We start from the raw sequence: 13,114 nt of genomic DNA on the forward strand, positions 1-13,114 counted from the left end.
ATCAAAATTAGAATGATAATTGAAATCCAAAGATAAAAGCACAAAAATAGAACGTAAAAGTAAACAAAAGATAAAACCTATGACTAAAATAAATATAAATTAGATCTTTTTTGGATTTTTATGGTTCGCTATAGGATTTTAAGCGGCGTCGTGCTTCCTTTTTTTATTTAATTTTGTTTAAATAAACTTGTTTCCTCTCTCATCAGCTTCTTCTACTTTTTAAGTGTAACTTTTGTGCACCTATTACTCCGTACTCTTCAGTGCACCTACTATGGTAAATTTGAGTTACCCGTGGTAAGTAGAGTGGAACACTCTACTGTTAGTTGCTGTGTCTACTGTTTTAGTTGTAGCTGAATATGATTATAAGTATTGTAATTTTGCTGGGTGCTGTTTGGAGGTTCGGTGGTTTTCGGGTCCGGTAAGTTGAGCTCTAATTATGTTTTTTTTTTTTATCTTTTATCTTGTTTTTTGGTTTATTGATTTATTAGGAGGGCATTCTCCCGTACAAGCTTGCTTCAGGGAATCGATGACTTATACTTTATTTTTAAATAAACCCACTGTTACTTACTTAAAAACACAAATAGTACACTATTTGGAACACTCTAAAGTACACTCTAACGTACACTAGCACACTGTAATGGGACACTAATAGTATGAGAAGCATAGTTTAACTGCAATAACTATCACAGTTTAGCCATCAATTTTTTGCGTGTTTAAGTACTTGATCTGTATGAAAAACAAGTTTTAAAAGGGGAAAACTCTGTAATGTGCGCTATATACTAGTATACTATAATGGGACACTAATAGTAGGAGAAGCATAGTTAAACTGCAATAACTATCACAGTTTAGCCATCAATTTTTGGCGTGTTAAGTACTTGATCTGTATGAAAAACAAGTTTTAAAAGGGGAAAACTCTGTAATGAGCACTATATACTAGTATACTATAATGGGACACTAATAGTATGAGAAGCATAGTTAAACTGTAATAACTATCACAGTTTAGCCATCAATTTTTTGCGTGTTAAGTACTTGATCTGTATGAAAAACAAGTTTTAAAAGGGGAAAACTCTGTAATGTGCACTATATACTAGTATACTATAATGGGACACTAATAGTATGAGAGTAATAGTTAAACTGCAATAACTATCACAGTTTTGCCATCAATTTTTTGCGTGTTAAGTACTTGATCTGTATGAAAAACAAGTTTTAAAAGGGGAAAACTCTGTAATGAGCACTATATACTAGTATACTATAATGGGACACTAATAGTATGAGAAGTATAGTTAAACTGCAATAACTATCACAGTTTAGCCATCAATTTTTTGCGTGTTAAGTACTTGATCTGTGTGAAAAACAAGTTTTAAAAGGGGAAAACTCTGTAATGTGCGCTATATACTAGTGTACTATAATGGGACACTAATAGTATGAGAAGCATAGTTAAACTGCAATAACTAACACAGTTTAGCCATCAATTTTTTGCGTGTTAAGTACTTGATCTGTATGAAAAACAAATTTTAAAAGGGGAAAACTCTGTAAATAGCACTATATACTAGTATACTATAATGGGACACTAATAGTATGAGAAGCATAGTTAAACTGCAATAACTATCACAGTTTAGCCATCAATTTTTTGCGTCTTAAGTACTTGATCTGTATGAAAAACAAGTTTTAAAAGGGGAAAACTCTGTAATGTGCGCTATATACTAGTATACTATAATGGAACACTAATAGTATGAGAAGCATAGTTAAACTGCAATAACTATCACAGTTTAGCCATCAATTTTTTGCGTGTTAAGTACTTGATCTGTAGGAAAAACAAGTTTTAAAAGAGAAAAACTCTGTAATGTGCACTTCATACTAGTATATTATAATGGGACACTAATAGTATGAGAAGCATAGTTAAACTGGAATAACTATCACAGTTTAGCCATCAATTTTTTGCGTGTTAAGTACTTGATCTGTATGAAAAACAAGTTTTAAAAGGGGAAAACTCTGTAATGTGCACTATATACTAGTATACTATAATGGGGCACTAATAGTATGAGAAGCATAGTTAAACTGAAATAGCTATGACAGTTTAGCCATCAATTTTTTGCCTGTTAAGTACTTGATCTGTATGAAAAACAAGTTTTAAAAGGGGAAAACTCTGTAATGTGCACTATATACTAGTATACTATAATGGGACACTAATAGTATGAGAAGCATAGTTAAACTGTAATAACTATCACAGTTTAGCCATCAATTTTTGCGTGTTAAGTACTTGATCTGTATGAAAAACAAGTTTTAAAAGGGGAAAACTCTGTAATGTGCACTATATACTAGTATACTATAATGGGACACTAATAGTATGAGAAGTATAGTTAAACTGTAATAACTATCACAGTTTAGCCATCAATTTTTTGCGTTTCAAGGACTTGATCAGTATGAAAAACAAGTTTTAAAAGGGGAAAACTCTGTAATGTGCACTATATACTAGTATACTATAATGGGACACTAATAGTATGAGAAGCAAAGTTAAACTGCAATAGCTATGACAGTTTAGCCATCAATTTTTTGCGTGTTACTTTTGCGTGCATGCTTCTCATACTATCAGTGTCCCATTATAGTATACTAGTATATAGTGCACATTATAGAGTTTTCCCCTTTTAAAACTTGTTTTTCATACAGATCAATTACTTAACACGCAAAAAATTGATCGCTAAACTGTGATAGTTATTACAGTTTAACTATGCTTCTCATACTATTAGTGTCCCATTATAGTATACTAGTATATAGTGCACATTACAGAGTTTTCCCCTTTTAAAACTTGTTTTTCATACAGATCAAGTACTTAACACGCAAAAAATTGATGACTAAACTGTGATAGTTATTACAGTTTAACTAAGCTTCTCATACTATTAGTGTCCCATTATAGTATACTAGTATATAGTGCACATTACAGAGTTTTCCCCTTTTAAAACTTGTTTTTCATACAGATCAAGTACTTAACACGCAAAAAATTGATGGCTAAACTGTCATAGCTATTGCAGTTTAACTTTGCTTCTCATACTATTAGTGTCCCATTATAGTATACTAGTATATAGTGCACATTACAGAGTTTTCCCCTTTTAAAACTTGTTTTTCATACTGATCAAGTCCTTGAAACGCAAAAAATTGATGGCTAAACTGTGATAGTTATTACAGTTTAACTATGCTTCTCATACTATTAGTGTCCCATTATAGTATACTAGTATATAGTGCACATTATAGAGTTTTCCCCTTTTAGAACTTGTTTTTCATACAGATCAAGTACTTAACAAGCAAAAAACTGATCAATAAACTGTGATAGTTATTGTAGTTTAACTAATCTTCTCCTACTATTAGTGTCCCATTATAGTGTACTAGTATATAGTGCACATTATAGAGTTTTCCCCTTTTAGAATTTGTTTTTCATACAGATCAAGTACTTAACATGCAAAAAATTGATGGCTAAACTGTCATAGCTATTGCAGTTTAACTATGCTTCTCATACTATTAGTGTCCCATTATAGTATACTAGTATATAGTGCACATTACAGAGTTTTCCCCTTTTAGAACTTGTTTTTCACACAGATCAAGTACTTAACACGCAAAAAATTGATGGCTAAACTGTGATAGTTATTTCAGTTTAACTATGCTTCTCATACTATTAGTGTCCCATTATAATATACTAGTATATAGTGCACATTACAGAGTTTTCCTCTTTTAAAACTTGTTTTTCATACAGATCAAGTACTTAACACGCAAAAAATTGATGGCTAAACTGTGATAGTTATTGCAGTTTAACTATGCTTCTCATACTATTAGTGTTCCATTATAGTATACTAGTATATAGCGCACATTACAGAGTTTTCCCCTTTTAAAACTTGTTTTTCATACAGATCAAGTACTTAACACGCAAAAAATTGATGGCTAAACTGTGATAGTTATTGCTGTTTAACTATGCTTCTCATACTATTAGTGTCCCATTATAGTATACTAGTATATAGTGCTCATTACAGAGTTTTCCCCTTTTAAAACTTGTTTTTCATACAGATCAAGTACTTAACACGCAAAAAATTGATGGCTAAACTGTGTTAGTTATTGCAGTTTAACTATGCTTCTCATACTATTAGTGTCCCATTATAGTACACTAGTATATAGCGCACATTACAGAGTTTTCCCCTTTTAAAACTTGTTTTTCACGCAGATCAAGTACTTAACACGCAAAAAATTGATGGCTAAACTGTGATAGTTATTGCAGTTTAACTATACTTCTCATACTATTAGTGTCCCATTATAGTACACTAGTATATAGTGCTCATTACAGAGTTTTCCCCTTTTAAAACTTGTTTTTCACACAGATCAAGTACTTAACACGCAAAAAATTGATGGCTAAACTGTGATAGTTATTGCAGTTTAACTATTAATCTCATACTATTAGTGTCCCATTATAGTATACTAGTATATAGTGCACATTACAGAGTTTTCCCCTTTTAAAACTTGTTCATACAGATCAAGTACTTGACACGCAAAAAATTGATGGCTAAACTGTGATAGTTATTACATTTTAACTCTTCTTCTCATACTATTAGTGTCCCATTATAGTGTACTAGTATATAGTGAACATTATAGAGTTTTCTACTTTTATAACTTGTTTTTCATACAGATCAAGTACTTAACACGCAAAAAATTGATGGCTAAACTGTGATAGTTATTACAGTTTAACTATGCTTCTCATACTATTAGTATCCCATTATAATATACTAGTATATAGTGCACATTACAGAGTTTTCACCTTTTAGAACTTGTTTTTCATACAGATCAAGTACTTAACACGCAAAAAATTGATGGACAAACTGTGATAGTTATTACAGTTTAACTATGCTTCTCATACTATCAGTGTCCCATTATAGTATACTAGTATATAGTGCACATTACTGAGTTTTCCACTTTTAAAACTTGTTTTTCATACAGATCAAGTACTTAACACGCAAAACATTGATCGCTAAACTGTGATAGTTATTGCAGTTTAACTATGCTTCTCATACTATTAGTTTCCCATTATAGTATACTAGTATATAGTGCACATTTTAGAGTTTTCTCCTTTTAAAACTTGTTTTTCATACAGATCAAGTACTTAACACGCAAAGTGCACATTATAGATTTTTCTCCTTTTAAAACTTGTTTTTCATACAGATCAAGTACTTAACACGCAAAAAATTGATGGCTAAACTGTGATAGTTATTACAGTTTAACAATGCTTCTCATACTATTAGTGTCCCATTATAATATACTAGTATATAGTGCACATTACAGAGTTTTTACCTTTTGGAACTTGTTTTTCATACAGATCAAGTACTTAACATGCAAAAAATTGATGGACAAACTGTGATAGTTATTACAGTTTAACTATGCTTCTCATACTATCAGTGTCCCATTATAGTATACTAGTATATAGTGCACATTACAGAGTTTTCCCCTTTTAAAACTTGTTTTTCATACAGATCAAGTTCTTAACACGCAAAAAAATTATCGCTAAACTGTGATAGTTATTGTAGTTTAACTATGCTTCTCATACTATTAGTGTCCCATCATAGTGTACTATTAGATAGTGCAGATTATAGATTTTTCTACATTTAAAACTTTTTTATCATACAGATCAAGTACTTAACATGCACAGAATTGATAGCTAAACTTTGATATTTATTATAGTATAACAGTTATTCTCATAATATTAGTATCCCATTATAATATACTAGTATATAGTGCACATTATAGAGTTTTCTCCCTTTAAAACTTGTTTTTCATACAGATCAAGTACTTAACACGCAAAAAATTGATGGCTAAACTGTGATAGTTATTGCAGTTTAACTATGCTTCTCATACTATTAGTGTCCCATTATAGTATACTAGTATATAGTGCACATTACAGAGTTTTCCCCTTTTAGAACTTGTTTGTCATACAGATCAAGTACTTAACACGCAAAAAATTGATGGCTAAACTGTGATAGTTATTGCAGTTTAACTATGCTTCTCATACTATTAGTGTCCCATTATAGTATACTAGTATATAGTGCATATTATAGAGTTTTCTCCTTTTAAAACTTGTTTTTCATATAGATCAAGTACTTAACATGCAAAAAATTGATGGTTAAACTGTGATAGTTATTACAGTTTAACTATGCTTCTCATACTATTAGTGTCTCATTATAATATACTAGTATATAGTGCACATTATAGAGTTTTCTCCCTTTAAAACTTGATTTTCATACAGATCAAGTACTTAACACGCAAAAAATTGATGGCTAAACTGTGATAGTTATTGCAGTTTAACTATGCTTCTCATACTATTTGTGTCCCATTATAGTATACTAGTATATAGTGCACATTGTAGAGTTTTCCCCTTTTAGAACTTGTTTGTCATACAGATCAAGTACTTAACACGCAAAAAATTGATGGCTAAACTGTGATAGTTATTGCAGTTTAACTATGCTTCTCATACTATTAGTGTCCCATTATAGTATACTAGTATATAGTGCAAATTATAGAGTTTTCCCCTTTTAAAACTTGTTTTTCATACAGATCAAGTACTTAACACGCAAAAAATTGATACTTAAACTGTGATAGTTATTACAGTTTAACTATGCTTCTCATACTATTAGTGTCCCATTATAGTATACTAGTATATAGTGCACATTACAGAGTTTTCCCCTTTTAGAACTTGTTTTTCATACAGATCACGTACTTAACACGCAAAAAATTGATGGCTAAACTGTGATAGTTATTGCAGTTTAACTATGCTGCTCATACTATCAGTGTCCCATTATAGTATACTAGTATATAGTGCACATTACAGAGTTTTCCCCTTTTAGAACTTGTTTTTCATACAGATCAGGTACTTAACACGCAAAAAATTGATGGACAAACTGTGATAGTTATTACAGTTTAACTATGCTTCTCATACTATCAGTGTCCCATTATAGTATACTAGTATATAGTGCACATTACAGAGTTTTCCCCTTTTAAAACTTGTTTTTCATACAGATCAAGTACTTAACACGCAAAAAAATGATCGCTAAACTGTGATAGTTATTGCAGTTTAACTATGCTTCTCATACTATTAGTTTCCCATTATATTATACTAGTATATAGTGCACATTATAGAGTTTTCTCCTTTTAAAACTTGTTTTTCATACAGATCAAGTACTTAACACGCAAAGTGCACATTATAGAGTTTTCTCCTTTTAAAACTTGTTTTTCATACAGATCAAGTACTTAACACGCAAAAAATTGATGGCTAAACTGTGATAGTTATTACAGTTTAACTATGCTTCTCATACTATTAGTATCCCATTATAATATACTAGTATATAGTGCACATTACAGAGTTTTCCCCTTTTAGAACTTGTTTTTCATACAGATAAAGTACTTAACACGCAAAAAATTGATGGACAAACTGTGATAGTTATTACAGTTTAACTATGCTTCTCATACTATCAGTGTCCCATTATAGTATACTAGTATATAGTGCACATTACAGAGTTTTCCCCTTTTAAAACTTATTTTTCATACAGATCAAGTACTTAACACGCAAAAAAATGATCGCTAAACTGTGATAGTTATTGCAGTTTAACTATGCTTCTCATACTATTAGTTTCCCATTATAGTATACTAGTATATAGTGCATATTATAGAGTTTTTTCCTTTTAAAACTTGTTTTTCATACAGATCAAGTACTTAACACGCAAAGAATTGATGGCTAAACTGTGATAGTTATTACAGTTTAACTATGCTTCTCATACTATTAGTGTCTCATTATAATATACTAGTATATAGTGCACATTATAGAGTTTTCTCCTTTTAAAACTTGTTTTTCATACAGATCAAGTACTTAACACGCAAAAAATTGATGGCTAAACTGTGATAGTTATTTCAGTTTAACTATGCTTCTCATACTATTTGTGTCCCATTATAGTATACTAGTATATAGTGCACATTGCAGAGTTTTCCCCTTTTAGAACTTGTTTGTCATACAGATCAAGTACTTAACACGCAAAAAATTGATGGCTAAACTGTGATAGTTATTGCAGTTTAACTATGCTTCTCATACTATTAGTGTCCCATTATAGTATACTAGTATATAGTGCATATTATAGAGTTTTCTTCTTTTAAAACTTGTTTTTCATATAGATCAAGTACTTAACATGCAAAAAATTTATGGTTAAACTGTGATAGTTATTACAGTTTAACTATGCTTCTCATACTATTAGTGTCTCATTATAATATACTAGTATATAGTGCACATTAAAGACTTTTCTCCTTTTAAAACTTGTTTTTCATACAGATCAAGTACTTAACACGCAAAAAATTGATGGCTAAACTGTGATAGTTATTGCAGTTTAACTATGCTTCTCATACTATTTGTGTCCCATTATAGTATACTAGTATATAGTGCACATTGCAGAGTTTTCCCCTTTTAGAACTTGTTTGTCATACAGATCAAGTACTTAACACGCAAAAAATTGATGGCTAAACTGTGATAGTTATTGCAGTTTAACTATGCTTCTCATACTATTAGTGTCCCATTATAGTATACTAGTATATAGTGCATATTATAGAGTTTTCTCCTTTTAAAACTTGTTTTCCATACAGATCAAGTACTTAACACGCAAAAAATTGATACTTAAACTGTGATAGTTATTACAGTTTAACTATGCTTCTCCTACTATTAGTGTCCCATTATAGTATACTAGTATATAGTGCACATTACAGAGTTTTTCCCTTTTAGAACTTGTTTTTCATACAGATCATGTACTTAACACGCAAAAAATTGATGGCTAAACTGTGATAGTTATTGCAGTTTAACTATGCTTCTCATACTATCAGTGTCCCATTATAGTATACTAGTATATAGTGCACATTACAGAGTTTTCCCCTTTTAGAACTTGTTTTTCATACAGATCAGGTACTTAACACGCAAAAAATTGATGGCTAAACTGTGATAGTTATTGCAGTTTAACTATGCTTCTCATACTATTAGTTTCCCATTATAGTATACTAGTATATAGTACATATTATAGAGTTTTCTCCTTTTAGAACTTGTTTTTCATACAGATCAAGTACTTAACACGCAAAAAATTGATACTTAAACTGTGATAGTTATTACAGTTTAACTATGCTTCTCATACTATTAGTGTCCCATTATAGTATACTAGTATATAGTGCACATTACAGAGTTTTCCCCTTTTAGAACTTGTTTTTCATACAGATCAGGTACTTAACACGCAAAAAATTTATGGCTAAACTGTGATAGTTATTGCATTTTAACTATGCTGCTCATACTATTAGTGTCCCATTATAGTATACTAGTATATAGTGCACAATATAGAGTTTTCTCCTTTTAAAACTTGTTTTTCATACAGATCAAGTACTTAACACGCAAAAATTGATGGCTAAACTGTGATAGTTATTACAGTTTAATTATGCTTCTCATACTATTAGTGTTCCATTATAGTATACTAGTATATAGTGCACATTATAGAGTTTTCTCCTTTTAAAACATGTTTTTCATACAGATCAAGTACTTAACACGCAAAAAATTGATGGCTAAACTGTGATAGTTATTACAGTTTAACTATGCTTCTCATACTATTAGTATCCCATTATAATATACTAGTATATAGTGCACATTACAGAGTTTTTCCCTTTTGGAACTTGTTTTTCATACAGATCAAGTACTTAACACGCAAAAAATTGATGGCTAAACTGTGATAGTTATTGCAGTTTAACTATGCTTCTCATACTATTAGTGTCCCATTATAGTATACTAGTATATAATGCACAATATAGAGTTTTCTTCTTTTTAAACTTCTTTTTCATACAGATCAAGTACTTAACACGCAAAAAATTGATGGACAAACTGTGATAGTTATTACAGTTTAACTATGCTTCTCATACTGTCAGTGTCCCATTATAGTATACTAGTATATAGTGCACATTACAGAGTTTTCCCCTTTTAAAACTTGTTTTTCATACAGATCAAGTACTTAACACGCAAAAAAATGATCGCTAAACTGTGATAGTTATTGCAGTTTAACTATGCTTCTCATACTATTAGTTTCCCATTATAGTATACTAGTATATAGTGCACATTATAGAGTTTTCTCCTTTTAAAACTTGTTTTTCATACAGATCAAGTACTTAACACGCAAAGAATTGATGGCTAAACTGTGATAGTTATTACAGTTTAACTATGCTTCTCATACTATTAGTGTCTCATTATAATATACTAGTATATAGTGCACATTATAGAGTTTTCTCCTTTTAAAACTTGTTTTTCATACAGATCAAGTACTTAACACGCAAAAAATTGATGGCTAAACTGTGATAGTTATTGCAGTTTAACTATGCTTCTCATACTATCAGTGTCCCATTATAGTATACTAGTATATAGTGCATATTATAGAGTTTTCTCCTTTTAAAACTTGTTTTTCATACAGATCAAGTACTTAACACGCAAAAAATTGATGGTTAAACTGTGATAGTTATTACAGTTTAACTATGTTTCTCATACTATTAGTGTCCCATTATAGTATACTAGTATATAGTGCACATTACAGAGTTGTCCCCTTTCAAAACTTGTTTTTCATACAGATCAAGTACTTAACACGCAAAAAATTGATGGCTAAACTGTGATAGTTATTGCAGTTTAACTATGCTTCTCATACTATCAGTGTCCCATTGTAGTATACTAGTATATAGTGAATATTATAGAGTTTTTTCCTTTTAAAACTTGTTTTTCATACAGATCAAGTACTTAACACGCAAAAAATTGATGGTTAAACTGTGATAGTTATTAAAGTTTAACTATGCTTCTCAGACTATTAGTGTCCCATTATAGTATACTAGTATATAGTGCACATTACAGAGTTGTCCCCTTTTAAAACTTGTTTTTCATACAGATCAAGTACTTAACACGCAAAAAATTGATGGCTAAACTGTGATAGTTATTGCAGTTTAACTATGCTTCTCATACTATTAGTGTCCCATTAAAGTATACTAGTATATAGTGCCAAACAAACACAACTTAAAAACAATAGAGACATTTTTTCCAAGACAGAGCAATTTAAATCGGTGAATATTTCGGCCCTATATCCAAGGGCCGTCTTCAGCACAACATTAAAGGAAAAAAATATGTATAAAAACAAACCTACATTAAAATACGAAGTTTAAAACTAAAAATGCTTTTAAAAAACGCTTTTAAAAAAACCTTTAAAACAGCCCCAGTATCCTTACTTCAACGAAGTTCAACCAGGACTGATAAATAAAATGATGAGAGAGGATGAATACATTCAAACGAAATAAAATGAAATTATTAACTGCAAGTTTTCAAAGCTAATCTTGCTTTTTTAACAGCTAGTCTTAAAGGCCTTTTTGTAACGGGTTCAATACTATCGTCAATTGGTTTAATAAAATATTTTGTTAGATAATTTTTAATTAAATTTGAGTATAAAGAATTCAGTGAATATTCTCCTAAGTCCCTATTTAAGGAAATATTTTTATTTATTTTGAGCTTAATTTTGATTGATTCCCGGACCCCCTGTTTTATCCCCAAATCACTACTAATGAGAGAAGATTTTTCAAAAAGTATTGTCTGGCTGGGATTATCAAATATATGGCTAGCTAAAGCAGAATCAAAGGAGTTATTAGAATTATTAGCAATTAACGCTTTGTCTATGTCTTCTTTATGCTGGTGTTTCCGTTTCTCTAGATTCTGATGAGTTTTGCCAACGTAGTAATTGCCACAATCGCATGGTATTTGATAAACCCCTCTTTGGTGAGTAACTGGGGTTTTATCTTTACCGGGGTTTAAGAAATTTGTGATTTTAAAATTATTGGTGAATACTAAATACAGAGTGTTTTTTTTGCAAATATTTTTTATTTTTGTGGTGATTCTTGGGATGTACGGAAGATATGTATAAAAAGAAAAAATATGTATAAAAACCAACTTACATTAAAATACGAAGTTTAAAACTAAAAATGCTTTTAAAAAACCTTTAAAACAGCCCCAGTATCCTTACTTCAACGAAGTTCAACCAGGACTGATAAATAAAATGATGATAGACGATGAATTCATTCAAACGAAATAAAATGAAATTATTAACTACAAGTTTTCAAAGCCAATCTTGCTTTTTTAGCAGCTAGTCTTAAAGGCCTTTTTGTAACGGGTTCAATACTATTGTCAATTGGTTTAATAAAATGTTTTGTTAGATCATTTTTAATTAAATTTGAGTATAAAAAATTCAGTGAATATTCTCCCAAGTCCCTATTTAAGGATATATTTTTATTTATTTTGAGCCTAATTTCGATTGATTCCTGGACTACCTGTTATATCCCCAAATCACTACTAATGAGAAAAGATTTTTCAAAAAGTATTGTGTGGCGGGGATTATCAAAAATATGACTAGCTAAAGGAGAATCAAAGGAGTTATTAGAATTATTAGCAATTACCACTTTGTCTATATTTTCTTTATGCTGGTGTATCCGTTTTTCTAGATTCTGATGAGTTCTGCCAACGTAGTAATTGCCACAATCGCATGGTATTTGATAAACCCCTCTTTGGCGAGTAACTGGGGTTTTATCTTTACCGGGGTTTAAGAAATTTGTGATTTTAAAATTATTGGTGAATACTAAATACAGATTGTTTTTTTTGCAAATATTTTTTATTTTTGTGGTTATTCTTGGGATGTACGGAAGATAGATTATATTAGAGGGTTTTTCCGGATCCTCACATTGTGAATATCGTTGATTTTACGAAAATGTCTTTTTAGTCTATGGTTAATCGTATTATTGACAAAAGGAATGGGGTATCCGTTGCCAAAAAGAATATCTCTGATAAAATTTATTTCTGCTTTTATGTGTGAATCGGAGCAAGTGTTCAGGGCACGGTCAATGAGAGAAGATGCAACTGCTCTTTTAACTTGTGGGGGGCTCCCATTGGTAACCCATTTATTTGTTGATAAAAAGAATCACGAAACTGAAAATACATTGAAAACTTATTACAGATTTTAACAAGATTAAATAAAACTTCACCATCAATCCCTGTCGCTTAGTC

Source organism: Artemia sp. Qi Xiang Cuo, chromosome 5, assembly GCF_049724085.1.
Source record: "Artemia sp. Qi Xiang Cuo chromosome 5, ASM4972408v1, whole genome shotgun sequence".
NCBI classification, from domain to species: Eukaryota; Metazoa; Arthropoda; class Branchiopoda; order Anostraca; family Artemiidae; genus Artemia; species Artemia sp. Qi Xiang Cuo.